General features: G+C 47.2%; 19 non-coding genes across 19 annotated transcripts; all 19 read right to left on the bottom strand.

Annotated features, from left to right (window-relative positions):
* Nucleotides 1-1,501: 1,501 nt before the first annotated feature.
* On the bottom strand, nucleotides 1,502-1,573 carry TRNAP-AGG (transfer RNA proline (anticodon AGG)). Its single transcript has one exon. It is a non-coding gene; the product is annotated as a tRNA-Pro (tRNA).
* A 441-nt stretch (nucleotides 1,574-2,014) lies between these two features.
* Nucleotides 2,015-2,087, bottom strand: TRNAV-UAC (transfer RNA valine (anticodon UAC)). The gene has a single exon. It is a non-coding gene; the product is annotated as a tRNA-Val (tRNA).
* Nucleotides 2,088-2,472: 385 nt separating this feature from the next.
* TRNAP-CGG (transfer RNA proline (anticodon CGG)) lies at nucleotides 2,473-2,544 on the bottom strand. Its single transcript has one exon. It is a non-coding gene; the product is annotated as a tRNA-Pro (tRNA).
* A 937-nt stretch (nucleotides 2,545-3,481) lies between these two features.
* Nucleotides 3,482-3,593, bottom strand: TRNAL-CAA (transfer RNA leucine (anticodon CAA)). Its single transcript has 2 exons — nucleotides 3,556-3,593; nucleotides 3,482-3,527 (listed from the first exon to the last, which is right to left on the bottom strand). It is a non-coding gene; the product is annotated as a tRNA-Leu (tRNA).
* A 1,247-nt stretch (nucleotides 3,594-4,840) lies between these two features.
* Nucleotides 4,841-4,913, bottom strand: TRNAV-UAC (transfer RNA valine (anticodon UAC)). The gene has a single exon. It is a non-coding gene; the product is annotated as a tRNA-Val (tRNA).
* Nucleotides 4,914-5,298: 385 nt separating this feature from the next.
* On the bottom strand, nucleotides 5,299-5,370 carry TRNAP-CGG (transfer RNA proline (anticodon CGG)). Its single transcript has one exon. It is a non-coding gene; the product is annotated as a tRNA-Pro (tRNA).
* A 937-nt stretch (nucleotides 5,371-6,307) lies between these two features.
* TRNAL-CAA (transfer RNA leucine (anticodon CAA)) lies at nucleotides 6,308-6,419 on the bottom strand. Its single transcript has 2 exons — nucleotides 6,382-6,419; nucleotides 6,308-6,353 (listed from the first exon to the last, which is right to left on the bottom strand). It is a non-coding gene; the product is annotated as a tRNA-Leu (tRNA).
* Nucleotides 6,420-8,124: 1,705 nt separating this feature from the next.
* Nucleotides 8,125-8,196, bottom strand: TRNAP-CGG (transfer RNA proline (anticodon CGG)). The gene has a single exon. It is a non-coding gene; the product is annotated as a tRNA-Pro (tRNA).
* A 937-nt stretch (nucleotides 8,197-9,133) lies between these two features.
* On the bottom strand, nucleotides 9,134-9,245 carry TRNAL-CAA (transfer RNA leucine (anticodon CAA)). Its single transcript has 2 exons — nucleotides 9,208-9,245; nucleotides 9,134-9,179 (listed from the first exon to the last, which is right to left on the bottom strand). It is a non-coding gene; the product is annotated as a tRNA-Leu (tRNA).
* Nucleotides 9,246-9,979: 734 nt separating this feature from the next.
* TRNAP-AGG (transfer RNA proline (anticodon AGG)) lies at nucleotides 9,980-10,051 on the bottom strand. Its single transcript has one exon. It is a non-coding gene; the product is annotated as a tRNA-Pro (tRNA).
* A 441-nt stretch (nucleotides 10,052-10,492) lies between these two features.
* Nucleotides 10,493-10,565, bottom strand: TRNAV-UAC (transfer RNA valine (anticodon UAC)). Its single transcript has one exon. It is a non-coding gene; the product is annotated as a tRNA-Val (tRNA).
* Nucleotides 10,566-10,952: 387 nt separating this feature from the next.
* Nucleotides 10,953-11,024, bottom strand: TRNAP-CGG (transfer RNA proline (anticodon CGG)). Its single transcript has one exon. It is a non-coding gene; the product is annotated as a tRNA-Pro (tRNA).
* A 1,783-nt stretch (nucleotides 11,025-12,807) lies between these two features.
* On the bottom strand, nucleotides 12,808-12,879 carry TRNAP-AGG (transfer RNA proline (anticodon AGG)). Its single transcript has one exon. It is a non-coding gene; the product is annotated as a tRNA-Pro (tRNA).
* Nucleotides 12,880-13,320: 441 nt separating this feature from the next.
* Nucleotides 13,321-13,393, bottom strand: TRNAV-UAC (transfer RNA valine (anticodon UAC)). The gene has a single exon. It is a non-coding gene; the product is annotated as a tRNA-Val (tRNA).
* Nucleotides 13,394-13,778: 385 nt separating this feature from the next.
* On the bottom strand, nucleotides 13,779-13,850 carry TRNAP-CGG (transfer RNA proline (anticodon CGG)). Its single transcript has one exon. It is a non-coding gene; the product is annotated as a tRNA-Pro (tRNA).
* Nucleotides 13,851-14,787: 937 nt separating this feature from the next.
* Nucleotides 14,788-14,899, bottom strand: TRNAL-CAA (transfer RNA leucine (anticodon CAA)). The gene is made up of 2 exons: nucleotides 14,862-14,899; nucleotides 14,788-14,833 (listed from the first exon to the last, which is right to left on the bottom strand). It is a non-coding gene; the product is annotated as a tRNA-Leu (tRNA).
* A 734-nt stretch (nucleotides 14,900-15,633) lies between these two features.
* On the bottom strand, nucleotides 15,634-15,705 carry TRNAP-AGG (transfer RNA proline (anticodon AGG)). Its single transcript has one exon. It is a non-coding gene; the product is annotated as a tRNA-Pro (tRNA).
* Nucleotides 15,706-16,146: 441 nt separating this feature from the next.
* Nucleotides 16,147-16,219, bottom strand: TRNAV-UAC (transfer RNA valine (anticodon UAC)). Its single transcript has one exon. It is a non-coding gene; the product is annotated as a tRNA-Val (tRNA).
* A 385-nt stretch (nucleotides 16,220-16,604) lies between these two features.
* On the bottom strand, nucleotides 16,605-16,676 carry TRNAP-CGG (transfer RNA proline (anticodon CGG)). The gene has a single exon. It is a non-coding gene; the product is annotated as a tRNA-Pro (tRNA).
* Nucleotides 16,677-16,919: the final 243 nt, after the last annotated feature.

Below are 16,919 nucleotides of genomic sequence, written 5' to 3'. Positions count from 1 at the left end.
TGCCAATTCTTGCTCCTAAGACAGAGGCATTTGATTCTTGGATTCAAACACGCTCACTCAGCGCTCGATCAGGCTCGATCAGGCGAGATTTATATGAGTGGCTCGCAGGACTGAAACACTCACCTGGGAGCCCCAGGGTGGCAGAATTCCCAGTATGGCCATTGTTGGGCAAATCACCTCCTTTCCTCCTGCCTCAATCTAGAATTGGCTGCAAATCACAAGATAGAGTTCAATGTCCGTGTGTACTGCCTACTCCCAGCTACCTCTCTGTCTTCCTTATGTAAATTAAAATTCGCAAGGGGGGACCAATGACAATCTGCTCCTCCCACATAACCAGGAAGCCCTGTTGAACATGTCTGCCTGTGTTGTTGCAGGGACAGTGCCTTCTCCGCCCAAAAGGTGGCAGGAGAGCCTCACAACAAAGATGGGATCAACTGCTTAATGAGAAACCAGCACGGCAGTTTGTGTGATGGAGTGCAAATTTAACGGAAGGTGTGCCTGAGGTGTCCCTTCCAGGAATACATGGAATTGTGATTGAGGGACCAGCCTGATCGTTGGTGGATTTCTCGTCATATGTTACAGGTCCGTGCAAAGATTGTGGTGTGTGGGGAATGCACTGCAAAAAACAGGACGATTTAAGGGTGTAAAAGAAACCTGTCAGAAGTGGGATTTGAACCCACGCCTCCACGAGGAGACCAGAAGTCTCAGTTGCACTGAAGATCAAGCTCTCTTGAGTCTGGCGCCTTAGACCACTCGGCCATCCTGACAGCCCTGGGTGTGCACAGATCTGACTCTTCTGACTGCACCTGCCAATGTTTGCACTTACAACGTTCACAGCAATGTCACAAGTGTAAAGACCCCACAATACAACATGGCATGACAAAAAAAAAGCTAGGCACAAGAGCGACCACTGATGGATGCGGATTAATTTGTTTCGTCTTGCAAAAGTAAAGGAAGTTTCCCACGGCTCGCTGGGTTCAAGGACCGCCTCTTCTTAAGCTTGCATTGAGATAATAAGGTTTTAGAGGGTGCACATAAAAGCAGCTCATGCACAGTCTCGAACCGGGGACCTTTCGCGTGTTAGGCGAACGTGATGACCACTACACTACAGAAACTCACTTGCTGTGTTTTACTGTTAGAGCAAGGTTCCTCTCAAGGATTCTCTCTACTTCTATTCTGCTGTATCAGCAGCCACTCAGAAAGCGAGGAGCAAGTGTGAAAACTGCAGAGATATCAGCCAACATGCTTGCAATTAGACGTATTAAAAATTGACTTATGCAGGCATCGACAGACAAATATCTGATGCCTAAATGCCAGCAAGTACACCTTGGGAAAGCATCACCTGGGACACACACAGACTAAGCATGAAGGCAGAAAAAGCATGGTGATCCATGTTTCTTCTGAGGTTCAAAATATTTTGTGCAACAATGCGGCGAGTGTAATGAGAAATAGTCAGGCATTGTGAGTTTTGAGTAGGATTCGTATGTTTACCTCTGAAAAAGGGCTCGTCCGGGATTTGAACCCGGGACCTCTCGCACCCTAAGCGAGAATCATACCCCTAGACCAACGAGCCGAGGCACACAAGAGTCGCCTTTCGCACCGGCTCCGGGGGTTATTGGCAGCGAGTTAGTGAATGCTTCACCCAAAGCAAGCAACTGCACATGCTGCTCTCTTCTGCAATATGGTTGCTGTCTTTTCCATGGCCGTCATCGAACAAGAAATGAAAATGCCTCTATCCTTCAGACATTTTGTTTGTTCTAGGTGTATGCTCTCGGTGAGGTCAATAAAACCATTTCTGCTCTCATGCCTTGCTTTCATGAAGTAGGCCCAACCTTCAGTACACAAGGACGTGCAAACGAATAGCGCAAACTATCGTCACTTCTCTTTTTGAGCTGTCACTGATGCCCCTGGAGCACAGTACATCACGCTGGTGAGGGATAGACAGCTTCCATTATCTCAGCTTTCCTATAAGTTGAGAGAGTAAATGCAAACTGTGTGAAAAACAGAAAGCTGCTGTTTCTGCCCGGTCTCGAACCAGGGACCTTTCGCGTGTAAAGCGAACGTGATAACCACTACACTACAGAAACAGACACGCTTGCGCGAATCTTCTTGGCATGTAGTGGGCTGGAATGCACAGACCAAGGGCCAATGTCCATGAAGCTCAAAGTTGGACCCTCCTTACCCGATCTCTTTCTTTGGAAGAAAGGAACGAGGACCACTTTTATTCCAAAAGGCGATTTTAAAACCATACCTGAAATCACACTAGAAAAACACTTTGCGTTTAATTTTCCTACACTGATGGTCCACCCCAGAAAAGCAGTTGCAAAGAAGTCCGGCACTGAAATTCTATACGCCAAAAGTGGGAAATAGCGTAGAGGGAAAGGAACTTTCTCACCATACACGGCGTCTTATAGCATTGAAAAGAAGAAATGGCCCTATATAATAAGCAGCCTAGAAATAATTCCACAGCATGGGCTCGTCCGGGATTTGAACCCGGGACCTCTCGCACCCGAAGCAAGAATCATACCCCTAGACCAACGAGCCTGATTCCCCAGTCGGCATTTTAAGCAATTTCTGATGCGTCTTTCAGAAACAAAGCAGGGCTATTTGGCTGCTCTCTCTCTATGTGAACCACACAAAGTCATGTTTTCTCTCAAGGTGTTGTTTTTTTCACTCTTGCAAGGAAGGGATCAGTCGATATCCTAGCTGCCAGAGAGCAGAAAAAAGGCGCTGATGAGAACTGCAGGCACTTTCTGGCACTTGTACTCCTCTGCAAGTCCTGGACACTTACCCCATAGACTTCCGCCCAAGATGCAAGGGAGGGCCTGCCAATTCTTGCTCCTAAGACAGAGGCATTTGATTCTTGGATTCAAACACGCTCACTCAGCGCTCGATCAGGCTCGATCAGGCGAGATTTATATGAGTGGCTCGCAGGACTGAAACACTCACCTGGGAGCCCCAGGGTGGCTGAATTCCCAGTATGGCCATTGTTGGGCAAATCACCTCCTTTCCTCCTGCCTCAATCTAGAATTGGCTGCAAATCACAAGATAGAGTTCAATGTCCGTGTGTACTGCCTACTCCCAGCTACCTCTCTGTCTTCCTTATGTAAATTAAAATTCGCAAGGGGGGACCAATGACAATCTGCTCCTCCCACATAACCAGGAAGCCCTGTTGAACATGTCTGCCTGTGTTGTTGCAGGGACAGTGCCTTCTCCGCCCAAAAGGTGGCAGGAGAGCCTCACAACAAAGATGGGATCAACTGCTTAATGAGAAACCAGCACGGCAGTTTGTGTGATGGAGTGCAAATTTAACGGAAGGTGTGCCTGAGGTGTCCCTTCCAGGAATACATGGAATTGTGATTGAGGGACCAGCCTGATCGTTGGTGGATTTCTCGTCATATGTTACAGGTCCGTGCAAAGATTGTGGTGTGTGGGGAATGCACTGCAAAAAACAGGACGATTTAAGGGTGTAAAAGAAACCTGTCAGAAGTGGGATTTGAACCCACGCCTCCATGAGGAGACCAGAAGTCTCAGTTGCACTGAAGATCAAGCTCTCTTGAGTCTGGCGCCTTAGACCACTCGGCCATCCTGACAGCCCTGGGTGTGCACAGATCTGACTCTTCTGACTGCACCTGCCAATGTTTGCACTTACAACGTTCACAGCAATGTCACAAGTGTAAAGACCCCACAATACAACATGGCATGACAAAAAAAAAGCTAGGCACAAGAGCGACCACTGATGGATGCGGATTAATTTGTTTCGTCTTGCAAAAGTAAAGGAAGTTTCCCACGGCTCGCTGGGTTCAAGGACCGCCTCTTCTTAAGCTTGCATTGAGATAATAAGGTTTTAGAGGGTGCACATAAAAGCAGCTCATGCACAGTCTCGAACCGGGGACCTTTCGCGTGTTAGGCGAACGTGATGACCACTACACTACAGAAACTCACTTGCTGTGTTTTACTGTTAGAGCAAGGTTCCTCTCAAGGATTCTCTCTACTTCTATTCTGCTGTATCAGCAGCCACTCAGAAAGCGAGGAGCAAGTGTGAAAACTGCAGAGATATCAGCCAACATGCTTGCAATTAGACGTATTAAAAATTGACTTATGCAGGCATCGACAGACAAATATCTGATGCCTAAATGCCAGCAAGTACACCTTGGGAAAGCATCACCTGGGACACACACAGACTAAGCATGAAGGCAGAAAAAGCATGGTGATCCATGTTTCTTCTGAGGTTCAAAATATTTTGTGCAACAATGCGGCGAGTGTAATGAGAAATAGTCAGGCATTGTGAGTTTTGAGTAGGATTCGTATGTTTACCTCTGAAAAAGGGCTCGTCCGGGATTTGAACCCGGGACCTCTCGCACCCTAAGCGAGAATCATACACCTAGACCAACGAGCCGAGGAACACAAGAGTCGCCTTTCGCACCGGCTCCGGGGGTTATTGGCAGCGAGTTAGTGAATGCTTCACCCAAAGCAAGCAACTGCACATGCTGCTCTCTTCTGCAATATGGTTGCTGTCTTTTCCATGGCCGTCATCGAACAAGAAATGAAAATGCCTCTATCCTTCAGACATTTTGTTTGTTCTAGGTGTATGCTCTCGGTGAGGTCAATAAAACCATTTCTGCTCTCATGCCTTGCTTTCATGAAGTAGGCCCAACCTTCAGTACACAAGGACGTGCAAACGAATAGCGCAAACTATCGTCACTTCTCTTTTTGAGCTGTCACTGATGCCCCTGGAGCACAGTACATCACGCTGGTGAGGGATAGACAGCTTCCATTATCTCAGCTTTCCTATAAGTTGAGAGAGTAAATGCAAACTGTGTGAAAAACAGAAAGCTGCTGTTTCTGCCCGGTCTCGAACCAGGGACCTTTCGCGTGTAAAGCGAACGTGATAACCACTACACTACAGAAACAGACACGCTTGCACGAATCTTCTTGGCATGTAGTGGGCTGGAATGCACAGACCAAGGGCCAATGTCCATGAAGCTCAAAGTTGGACCCTCCTTACCCGATCTCTTTCTTTGGAAGAAAGGAACGAGGACCACTTTTATTCCAAAAGGCGATTTTAAAACCATACCTGAAATCACACTAGAAAAACACTTTGCATTTAATTTTCCTACACTGATGGTCCACCCCAGAAAAGCAGTTGCAAAGAAGTCCGGCACTGAAATTCTATACGCCAAAAGTGGGAAATAGCGTAGAGGGAAAGGAACTTTCTCACCATACACGGCGTCTTATAGCATTGAAAAGAAGAAATGGCCCTATATAATAAGCAGCCTAAAAATAATTCCACAGCATGGGCTCGTCCGGGATTTGAACCCGGGACCTCTCGCACCCGAAGCGAGAATCATACCCCTAGACCAACGAGCCTGATTCCCCAGTCGGCATTTTAAGCAATTTCTGATGCGTCTTTCAGAAACAAAGCAGGGCTATTTGGCTGCTCTCTCTCTATGTGAACCACACAAAGTCATGTTTTCTCTCAAGGTGTTGTTTTTTTCACTCTTGCAAGGAAGGGATCAGTCGATATCCTAGCTGCCAGAGAGCAGAAAAAAGGCGCTGATGAGAACTGCAGGCACTTTCTGGCACTTGTACTCCTCTGCAAGTCCTGGACACTTACCCCATAGACTTCCACCCCAGATGCAAGGGAGGGCCTGCCAATTCTTGCTCCTAAGACAGAGGCATTTGATTCTTGGATTCAAACACGCTCACTCAGCGCTCGATCAGGCTCGATCAGGCGAGATTTATATGAGTGGCTCGCAGGACTGAAACACTCACCTGGGAGCCCCAGGGTGGCTGAATTCCCAGTATGGCCATTGTTGGGCAAATCACCTCCTTTCCTCCTGCCTCAATCTAGAATTGGCTGCAAATCACAAGATAGAGTTCAATGTCCGTGTGTACTGCCTACTCCCAGCTACCTCTCTGTCTTCCTTATGTAAATTAAAATTCGCAAGGGGGGACCAATGACAATCTGCTCCTCCCACATAACCAGGAAGCCCTGTTGAACATGTCTGCCTGTGTTGTTGCAGGGACAGTGCCTTCTCCGCCCAAAAGGTGGCAGGAGAGCCTCACAACAAAGATGGGATCAACTGCTTAATGAGAAACCAGCACGGCAGTTTGTGTGATGGAGTGCAAATTTAACGGAAGGTGTGCCTGAGGTGTCCCTTCCAGGAATACATGGAATTGTGATTGAGGGACCAGCCTGATCGTTGGTGGATTTCTCGTCATATGTTACAGGTCCGTGCAAAGATTGTGGTGTGTGGGGAATGCACTGCAAAAAACAGGACGATTTAAGGGTGTTAAAGAAACCTGTCAGAAGTGGGATTTGAACCCACGCCTCCATGAGGAGACCAGAAGTCTCAGTTGCACTGAAGATCAAGCTCTCTTGAGTCTGGCGCCTTAGACCACTCGGCCATCCTGACAGCCCTGGGTGTGCACAGATCTGACTCTTCTGACTGCACCTGCCAATGTTTGCACTTACAACGTTCACAGCAATGTCACAAGTGTAAAGACCCCACAATACAACATGGCATGACAAAAAAAAAGCTAGGCACAAGAGCGACCACTGATGGATGCGGATTAATTTGTTTCGTCTTGCAAAAGTAAAGGAAGTTTCCCACGGCTCGCTGGGTTCAAGGACCGCCTCTTCTTAAGCTTGCATTGAGATAATAAGGTTTTAGAGGGTGCACATAAAAGCAGCTCATGCACAGTCTCGAACCGGGGACCTTTCGCGTGTTAGGCGAACGTGATGACCACTACACTACAGAAACTCACTTGCTGTGTTTTACTGTTAGAGCAAGGTTCCTCTCAAGGATTCTCTCTACTTCTATTCTGCTGTATCAGCAGCCACTCAGAAAGCGAGGAGCAAGTGTGAAAACTGCAGAGATATCAGCCAACATGCTTGCAATTAGACGTATTAAAAATTGACTTATGCAGGCATCGACAGACAAATATCTGATGCCTAAATGCCAGCAAGTACACCTTGGGAAAGCATCACCTGGGACACACACAGACTAAGCATGAAGGCAGAAAAAGCATGGTGATCCATGTTTCTTCTGAGGTTCAAAATATTTTGTGCAACAATGCGGCGAGTGTAATGAGAAATAGTCAGGCATTGTGAGTTTTGAGTAGGATTCGTATGTTTACCTCTGAAAAAGGGCTCGTCCGGGATTTGAACCCGGGACCTCTCGCACCCTAAGCGAGAATCATACACCTAGACCAACGAGCCGAGGCACACAAGAGTCGCCTTTCGCACCGGCTCCGGGGGTTATTGGCAGCGAGTTAGTGAATGCTTCACCCAAAGCAAGCAACTGCACATGCTGCTCTCTTCTGCAATATGGTTGCTGTCTTTTCCATGGCCGTCATCGAACAAGAAATGAAAATGCCTCTATCCTTCAGACATTTTGTTTGTTCTAGGTGTATGCTCTCGGTGAGGTCAATAAAACCATTTCTGCTCTCATGCCTTGCTTTCATGAAGTAGGCCCAACCTTCAGTACACAAGGACGTGCAAACGAATAGCGCAAACTATCGTCACTTCTCTTTTTGAGCTGTCACTGATGCCCCTGGAGCACAGTACATCACGCTGGTGAGGGATAGACAGCTTCCATTATCTCAGCTTTCCTATAAGTTGAGAGAGTAAATGCAAACTGTGTGAAAAACAGAAAGCTGCTGTTTCTGCCCGGTCTCGAACCAGGGACCTTTCGCGTTTAAAGCGAACGTGATAACCACTACACTACAGAAACAGACACGCTTGCACGAATCTTCTTGGCATGTAGTGGGCTGGAATGCACAGACCAAGGGCCAATGTCCATGAAGCTCAAAGTTGGACCCTCCTTACCCGATCTCTTTCTTTGTAAGAAAGGAACGAGGACCACTTTTATTCCAAAAGGCGATTTTAAAACCATACCTGAAATCACACTAGAAAAACACTTTGCATTTAATTTTCCTACACTGATGGTCCACCCCAGAAAAGCAGTTGCAAAGAAGTCCGGCACTGAAATTCTATACGCCAAAAGTGGGAAATAGCGTAGAGGGAAAGGAACTTTCTCACCATACACGGCGTCTTATAGCATTGAAAAGAAGAAATGGCCCTATATAATAAGCAGCCTAAAAATAATTCCACAGCATGGGCTCGTCCGGGATTTGAACCCGGGACCTCTCGCACCCGAAGCGAGAATCATACCCCTAGACCAACGAGCCTGATTCCCCAGTCGGCATTTTAAGCAATTTCTGATGCGTCTTTCAGAAACAAAGCAGGGCTATTTGGCTGCTCTCTCTCTATGTGAACCACACAAAGTCATGTTTTCTCTCAAGGTGTTGTTTTTTTCACTCTTGCAAGGAAGGGATCAGTCGATATCCTAGCTGCCAGAGAGCAGAAAAAAGGCGCTGATGAGAACTGCAGGCACTTTCTGGCACTTGTACTCCTCTGCAAGTCCTGGACACTTACCCCATAGACTTCCACCCCAGATGCAAGGGAGGGCCTGCCAATTCTTGCTCCTAAGACAGAGGCATTTGATTCTTGGATTCAAACACGCTCACTCAGCGCTCGATCAGGCTCGATCAGGCGAGATTTATATGAGTGGCTCGCAGGACTGAAACACTCACCTGGGAGCCCCAGGGTGGCTGAATTCCCAGTATGGCCATTGTTGGGCAAATCACCTCCTTTCCTCCTGCCTCAATCTAGAATTGGCTGCAAATCACAAGATAGAGTTCAATGTCCGTGTGTACTGCCTACTCCCAGCTACCTCTCTGTCTTCCTTATGTAAATTAAAATTCGCAAGGGGGGACCAATGACAATCTGCTCCTCCCACATAACCAGGAAGCCCTGTTGAACATGTCTGCCTGTGTTGTTGCAGGGACAGTGCCTTCTCCGCCCAAAAGGTGGCAGGAGAGCCTCACAACAAAGATGGGATCAACTGCTTAATGAGAAACTAGCACGGCAGTTTGTGTGATGGAGTGCAAATTTAACGGAAGGTGTGCCTGAGGTGTCCCTTCCAGGAATACATGGAATTGTGATTGAGGGACCAGCCTGATCGTTGGTGGATTTCTCGTCATATGTTACAGGTCCGTGCAAAGATTGTGGTGTGTGGGGAATGCACTGCAAAAAACAGGACGATTTAAGGGTGTAAAAGAAACCTGTCAGAAGTGGGATTTGAACCCACGCCTCCATGAGGAGACCAGAAGTCTCAGTTGCACTGAAGATCAAGCTCTCTTGAGTCTGGCGCCTTAGACCACTCGGCCATCCTGACAGCCCTGGGTGTGCACAGATCTGACTCTTCTGACTGCACCTGCCAATGTTTGCACTTACAACGTTCACAGCAATGTCACAAGTGTAAAGACCCCACAATACAACATGGCATGACAAAAAAAAAGCTAGGCACAAGAGCGACCACTGATGGATGCGGATTAATTTGTTTCGTCTTGCAAAAGTAAAGGAAGTTTCCCACGGCTCGCTGGGTTCAAGGACCGCCTCTTCTTAAGCTTGCATTGAGATAATAAGGTTTTAGAGGGTGCACATAAAAGCAGCTCATGCACAGTCTCGAACCGGGGACCTTTCGCGTGTTAGGCGAACGTGATGACCACTACACAACAGAAACTCACTTGCTGTGTTTTACTGTTAGAGCAAGGTTCCTCTCAAGGATTCTCTCTACTTCTATTCTGCTGTATCAGCAGCCACTCAGAAAGCGAGGAGCAAGTGTGAAAACTGCAGAGATATCAGCCAACATGCTTGCAATTAGACGTATTAAAAATTGACTTATGCAGGCATCGACAGACAAATATCTGATGCCTAAATGCCAGCAAGTACACCTTGGGAAAGCATCACCTGGGACACACACAGACTAAGCATGAAGGCAGAAAAAGCATGGTGATCCATGTTTCTTCTGAGGTTCAAAATATTTTGTGCAACAATGCGGCGAGTGTAATGAGAAATAGTCAGGCATTGTGAGTTTTGAGTAGGATTCGTATGTTTACCTCTGAAAAAGGGCTCGTCCGGGATTTGAACCCGGGACCTCTCGCACCCTAAGCGAGAATCATACCCCTAGACCAACGAGCCGAGGCACACAAGAGTCGCCTTTCGCACCGGCTCCGGGGGTTATTGGCAGCGAGTTAGTGAATGCTTCACCCAAAGCAAGCAACTGCACATGCTGCTCTCTTCTGCAATATGGTTGCTGTCTTTTCCATGGCCGTCATCGAACAAGAAATGAAAATGCCTCTATCCTTCAGACATTTTGTTTGTTCTAGGTGTATGCTCTCGGTGAGGTCAATAAAACCATTTCTGCTCTCATGCCTTGCTTTCATGAAGTAGGCCCAACCTTCAGTACACAAGGACGTGCAAACGAATAGCGCAAACTATCGTCACTTCTCTTTTTGAGCTGTCACTGATGCCCCTGGAGCACAGTACATCACGCTGGTGAGGGATAGACAGCTTCCATTATCTCAGCTTTCCTATAAGTTGAGAGAGTAAATGCAAACTGTGTGAAAAACAGAAAGCTGCTGTTTCTGCCCGGTCTCGAACCAGGGACCTTTCGCGTGTAAAGCGAACGTGATAACCACTACACTACAGAAACAGACACGCTTGCACGAATCTTCTTGGCATGTAGTGGGCTGGAATGCACAGACCAAGGGCCAATGTCCATGAAGCTCAAAGTTGGACCCTCCTTACCCGATCTCTTTCTTTGGAAGAAAGGAACGAGGACCACTTTTATTCCAAAAGGCGATTTTAAAACCATACCTGAAATCACACTAGAAAAACACTTTTTGCTTTTAATTTTCCTACACTGATGGTCCACCCCAGAAAAGCAGTTGCAAAGAAGTCCGGCACTGAAATTCTATACGCCAAAAGTGGGAAATAGCGTAGAGGGAAAGGAACTTTCTCACCATACACGGCGTCTTATAGCATTGAAAAGAAGAAATGGCCCTATATAATAAGCAGCCTAAAAATAATTCCACAGCATGGGCTCGTCCGGGATTTGAACCCGGGACCTCTCGCACCCGAAGCGAGAATCATACCCCTAGACCAACGAGCCTGATTCCCCAGTTGGCATTTTAAGCAATTTCTGATGCGTCTTTCAGAAACAAAGCAGGGCTATTTGGCTGCTCTCTCTCTATGTGAACCACACAAAGTCATGTTTTCTCTCAAGGTGTTGTTTTTTTCACTCTTGCAAGGAAGGGATCAGTCGATATCCTAGCTGCCAGAGAGCAGAAAAAAGGCGCTGATGAGAACTGCAGGCACTTTCTGGCACTTGTACTCCTCTGCAAGTCCTGGACACTTACCCCATAGACTTCCACCCCAGATGCAAGGGAGGGCCTGCCAATTCTTGCTCCTAAGACAGAGGCATTTGATTCTTGGATTCAAACACGCTCACTCAGCGCTCGATCAGGCTCGATCAGGCGAGATTTATATGAGTGGCTCGCAGGACTGAAACACTCACCTGGGAGCCCCAGGGTGGCTGAATTCCCAGTATGGCCATTGTTGGGCAAATCACCTCCTTTCCTCCTGCCTCAATCTAGAATTGGCTGCAAATCACAAGATAGAGTTCAATGTCCGTGTGTACTGCCTACTCCCAGCTACCTCTCTGTCTTCCTTATGTAAATTAAAATTCGCAAGGGGGGACCAATGACAATCTGCTCCTCCCACATAACCAGGAAGCCCTGTTGAACATGTCTGCCTGTGTTGTTGCAGGGACAGTGCCTTCTCCGCCCAAAAGGTGGCAGGAGAGCCTCACAACAAAGATGGGATCAACTGCTTAATGAGAAACCAGCACGGCAGTTTGTGTGATGGAGTGCAAATTTAACGGAAGGTGTGCCTGAGGTGTCCCTTCCAGGAATACATGGAATTGTGATTGAGGGACCAGCCTGATCGTTGGTGGATTTCTCGTCATATGTTACAGGTCCGTGCAAAGATTGTGGTGTGTGGGGAATGCACTGCAAAAAACAGGACGATTTAAGGGTGTAAAAGAAACCTGTCTGAAGTGGGATTTGAACCCACGCCTCCACGAGGAGACCAGAAGTCTCAGTTGCACTAAAGATCAAGCTCTCTTGAGTCTGGCGCCTTAGACCACTCGGCCATCCTGACAGCCCTGGGTGTGCACAGATCTGACTCTTCTGACTGCACCTGCCAATGTTTGCACTTACAACGTTCACAGCAATGTCACAAGTGTAAAGACCCCACAATACAACATGGCATGACAAAAAAAAAGCTAGGCACAAGAGCGACCACTGATGGATGCGGATTAATTTGTTTCGTCTTGCAAAAGTAAAGGAAGTTTCCCACGGCTCGCTGGGTTCAAGGACCGCCTCTTCTTAAGCTTGCATTGAGATAATAAGGTTTTAGAGGGTGCACATAAAAGCAGCTCATGCACAGTCTCGAACCGGGGACCTTTCGCGTGTTAGGCGAACGTGATGACCACTACACTACAGAAACTCACTTGCTGTGTTTTACTGTTAGAGCAAGGTTCCTCTCAAGGATTCTCTCTACTTCTATTCTGCTGTATCAGCAGCCACTCAGAAAGCGAGGAGCAAGTGTGAAAACTGCAGAGATATCAGCCAACATGCTTGCAATTAGACGTATTAAAAATTGACTTATGCAGGCATCGACAGACAAATATCTGATGCCTAAATGCCAGCAAGTACACCTTGGGAAAGCATCACCTGGGACACACACAGACTAAGCATGAAGGCAGAAAAAGCATGGTGATCCATGTTTCTTCTGAGGTTCAAAATATTTTGTGCAACAATGCGGCGAGTGTAATGAGAAATAGTCAGGCATTGTGAGTTTTGAGTAGGATTCGTATGTTTACCTCTGAAAAAGGGCTCGTCCGGGATTTGAACCCGGGACCTCTCGCACCCTAAGCGAGAATCATACCCCTAGACCAACGAGCCGAGGCACACAAGAGTCGCCTTTCGCACCGGCTCCGGGGGTTATTGGCAGCGAGTTAGTGAATGCTTCACCCAAAGCAAGCAACTGCACATGCTGCTCTCTTCTGCAATATGGTTGCTGTCTTTTCCATGGCCGTCATCGAACAAGAAATGAAAATGCCTCTATCCTTCAGACATTTTGTTTGTTCTAGGTGTATGCTCTCGGTGAGGTCAATAAAACCATTTCTGCTCTCATGCCTTGCTTTCATGAAGTAGGCCCAACCTTCAGTACACAAGGACGTGCAAACGAATAGCGCAAACTATCGTCACTTCTCTTTTTGAGCTGTCACTGATGCCCCTGGAGCACAGTACATCACGCTGGTGAGGGATAGACAGCTTCCATTATCTCAGCTTTCCTATAAGTTGAGAGAGTAAATGCAAACTGTGTGAAAAACAGAAAGCTGCTGTTTCTGCCCGGTCTCGAACCAGGGACCTTTCGCGTGTAAAGCGAACGTGATAACCACTACACTACAGAAACAGACACGCTTGCACGAATCTTCTTGGCATGTAGTGGGCTGGAATGCACAGACCAAGGGCCAATGTCCATGAAGCTCAAAGTTGGACCCTCCTTACCCGATCTCTTTCTTTGGAAGAAAGGAACGAGGACCACTTTTATTCCAAAAGGCGATTTTAAAACCATACCTGAAATCACACTAGAAAAACACTTTGCGTTTAATTTTCCTACACTGATGGTCCACCCCAGAAAAGCAGTTGCAAAGAAGTCCGGCACTGAAATTCTATACGCCAAAAGTGGGAAATAGCGTAGAGGGAAAGGAACTTTCTCACCATACACGGCGTCTTATAGCATTGAAAAGAAGAAATGGCCCTATATAATAAGCAGCCTAGAAATAATTCCACAGCATGGGCTCGTCCGGGATTTGAACCCGGGACCTCTCGCACCCGAAGCAAGAATCATACCCCTAGACCAACGAGCCTGATTCCCCAGTCGGCATTTTAAGCAATTTCTGATGCGTCTTTCAGAAACAAAGCAGGGCTATTTGGCTGCTCTCTCTCTATGTGAACCACACAAAGTCATGTTTTATCTCAAGGTGTTGTTTTTTTCACTCTTGCAAGGAAGGGATCAGTCGATATCCTAGCTGCCAGAGAGCAGAAAAAAGGCGCTGATGAGAACTGCAGGCACTTTCTGGCACTTGTACTCCTCTGCAAGTCCTGGACACTTACCCCATAGACTTCCACCCCAGATGCAAGGGAGGGCCTGCCAATTCTTGCTCCTAAGACAGAGGCATTTGATTCTTGGATTCAAACACGCTCACTCAGCGCTCGATCAGGCTCGATCAGGCGAGATTTATATGAGTGGCTCGCAGGACTGAAACACTCACCTGGGAGCCCCAGGGTGGCTGAATTCCCAGTATGGCCATTGTTGGGCAAATCACCTCCTTTCCTCCTGCCTCAATCTAGAATTGGCTGCAAATCACAAGATAGAGTTCAATGTCCGTGTGTACTGCCTACTCCCAGCTACCTCTCTGTCTTCCTTATGTAAATTAAAATTCGCAAGGGGGGACCAATGACAATCTGCTCCTCCCACATAACCAGGAAGCCCTGTTGAACATGTCTGCCTGTGTTGTTGCAGGGACAGTGCCTTCTCCGCCCAAAAGGTGGCAGGAGAGCCTCACAACAAAGATGGGATCAACTGCTTAATGAGAAACCAGCACGGCAGTTTGTGTGATGGAGTGCAAATTTAACGGAAGGTGTGCCTGAGGTGTCCCTTCCAGGAATACATGGAATTGTGATTGAGGGACCAGCCTGATCGTTGGTGGATTTCTCGTCATATGTTACAGGTCCGTGCAAAGATTGTGGTGTGTGGGGAATGCACTGCAAAAAACAGGACGATTTAAGGGTGTAAAAGAAACCTGTCAGAAGTGGGATTTGAACCCACGCCTCCATGAGGAGACCAGAAGTCTCAGTTGCACTGAAGATCAAGCTCTCTTGAGTCTGGCGCCTTAGACCACTCGGCCATCCTGACAGCCCTGGGTGTGCACTGATCTGACTCTTCTGACTGCACCTGCCAATGTTTGCACTTACAACGTTCACAGCAATGTCACAAGTGTAAAGACCCCACAATACAACATGGCATGACAAAAAAAAAGCTAGGCACAAGAGCGACCACTGATGGATGCGGATTAATTTGTTTCGTCTTGCAAAAGTAAAGGAAGTTTCCCACGGCTCGCTGGGTTCAAGGACCGCCTCTTCTTAAGCTTGCATTGAGATAATAAGGTTTTAGAGGGTGCACATAAAAGCAGCTCATGCACAGTCTCGAACCGGGGACCTTTCGCGTGTTAGGCGAACGTGATGACCACTACACTACAGAAACTCACTTGCTGTGTTTTACTGTTAGAGCAAGGTTCCTCTCAAGGATTCTCTCTACTTCTATTCTGCTGTATCAGCAGCCACTCAGAAAGCGAGGAGCAAGTGTGAAAACTGCAGAGATATCAGCCAACATGCTTGCAATTAGACGTATTAAAAATTGACTTATGCAGGCATCGACAGACAAATATCTGATGCCTAAATGCCAGCAAGTACACCTTGGGAAAGCATCACCTGGGACACACACAGACTAAGCATGAAGGCAGAAAAAGCATGGTGATCCATGTTTCTTCTGAGGTTCAAAATATTTTGTGCAACAATGCGGCGAGTGTAATGAGAAATAGTCAGGCATTGTGAGTTTTGAGTAGGATTCGTATGTTTACCTCTGAAAAAGGGCTCGTCCGGGATTTGAACCCGGGACCTCTCGCACCCTAAGCGAGAATCATACCCCTAGACCAACGAGCCGAGGCACACAAGAGTCGCCTTTCGCACCGGCTCCGGGGGTTATTGGCAGCGAGTTAGTGAATGCTTCACCCAAAGCAAGCAACTGCACATGCTGCTCTCTTCTGCAATATGGTTGCTGTCTTTTCCATGGCCGTCATCGAACAAGAAATGAAAATGCCTCTATCCTTCAGACATTTTGTTTGTTCTAGGTGTATGCTCTCGGTGAGGTCAATAAAACCATTTCTGCTCTCATGCCTTGCTTTCATGAAGTAGGCCCAACCTTCAGTACACAAGGACGTGCAAACGAATAGCGCAAACTATCGTCACTTCTCTTTTTGAGCTGTCACTGATGCCCCTGGAGCACAGTACATCACGCTGGTGAGGGATAGACAGCTTCCATTATCTCAGCTTTCCTATAAGTTGAGAGAGTAAATGCAAACTGTGTGAAAAACAGAAAGCTGCTGTTTCTGCCCGGTCTCGAACCAGGGACCTTTCGCGTGTAAAGCGAACGTGATAACCACTACACTACAGAAACAGACACGCTTGCACGAATCTTCTTGGCATGTAGTGGGCTGGAATGCACAGACCAAGGGCCAATGTCCATGAAGCTCAAAGTTGGACCCTCCTTACCCGATCTCTTTCTTTGGAAGAAAGGAACGAGGACCACTTTTATTCCAAAAGGCGATTTTAAAACCATACCTGAAATCACACTAGAAAAACACTTTGCGTTTAATTTTCCTACACTGATGGTCCACCCCAGAAAAGCAGTTGCAAAGAAGTCCGGCACTGAAATTCTATACGCCAAAAGTGGGAAATAGCGTAGAGGGAAAGGAACTTTCTCACCATACACGGCGTCTTATAGCATTGAAAAGAAGAAATGGCCCTATATAATAAGCAGCCTAGAAATAATTCCACAGCATGGGCTCGTCCGGGATTTGAACCCGGGACCTCTCGCACCCGAAGCAAGAATCATACCCCTAGACCAACGAGCCTGATTCCCCAGTCGGCATTTTAAGCAATTTCTGATGCGTCTTTCAGAAACAAAGCAGGGCTATTTGGCTGCTCTCTCTCTATGTGAACCACACAAAGTCATGTTTTCTCTCAAGGTGTTGTTTTTTTCACTCTTGCAAGGAAGGGATCAGTCGATATCCTAGCTGCCAGAGAGCAGAAAAAAGGCGCTGATGAGAACTGCAGGCACTTTCTGGCACTTGTACTCCTCTGCAAGTCCTGGACAC

This window comes from Triturus cristatus, chromosome 10 (assembly GCF_964204655.1).
Source record: "Triturus cristatus chromosome 10, aTriCri1.1, whole genome shotgun sequence".
In the NCBI taxonomy this organism is placed as follows: Eukaryota; Metazoa; Chordata; class Amphibia; order Caudata; family Salamandridae; genus Triturus; species Triturus cristatus.
The sequence above is the reverse complement of the archived record's forward strand: the minus strand, read 5'-3'. Positions and strand labels throughout refer to the sequence as shown.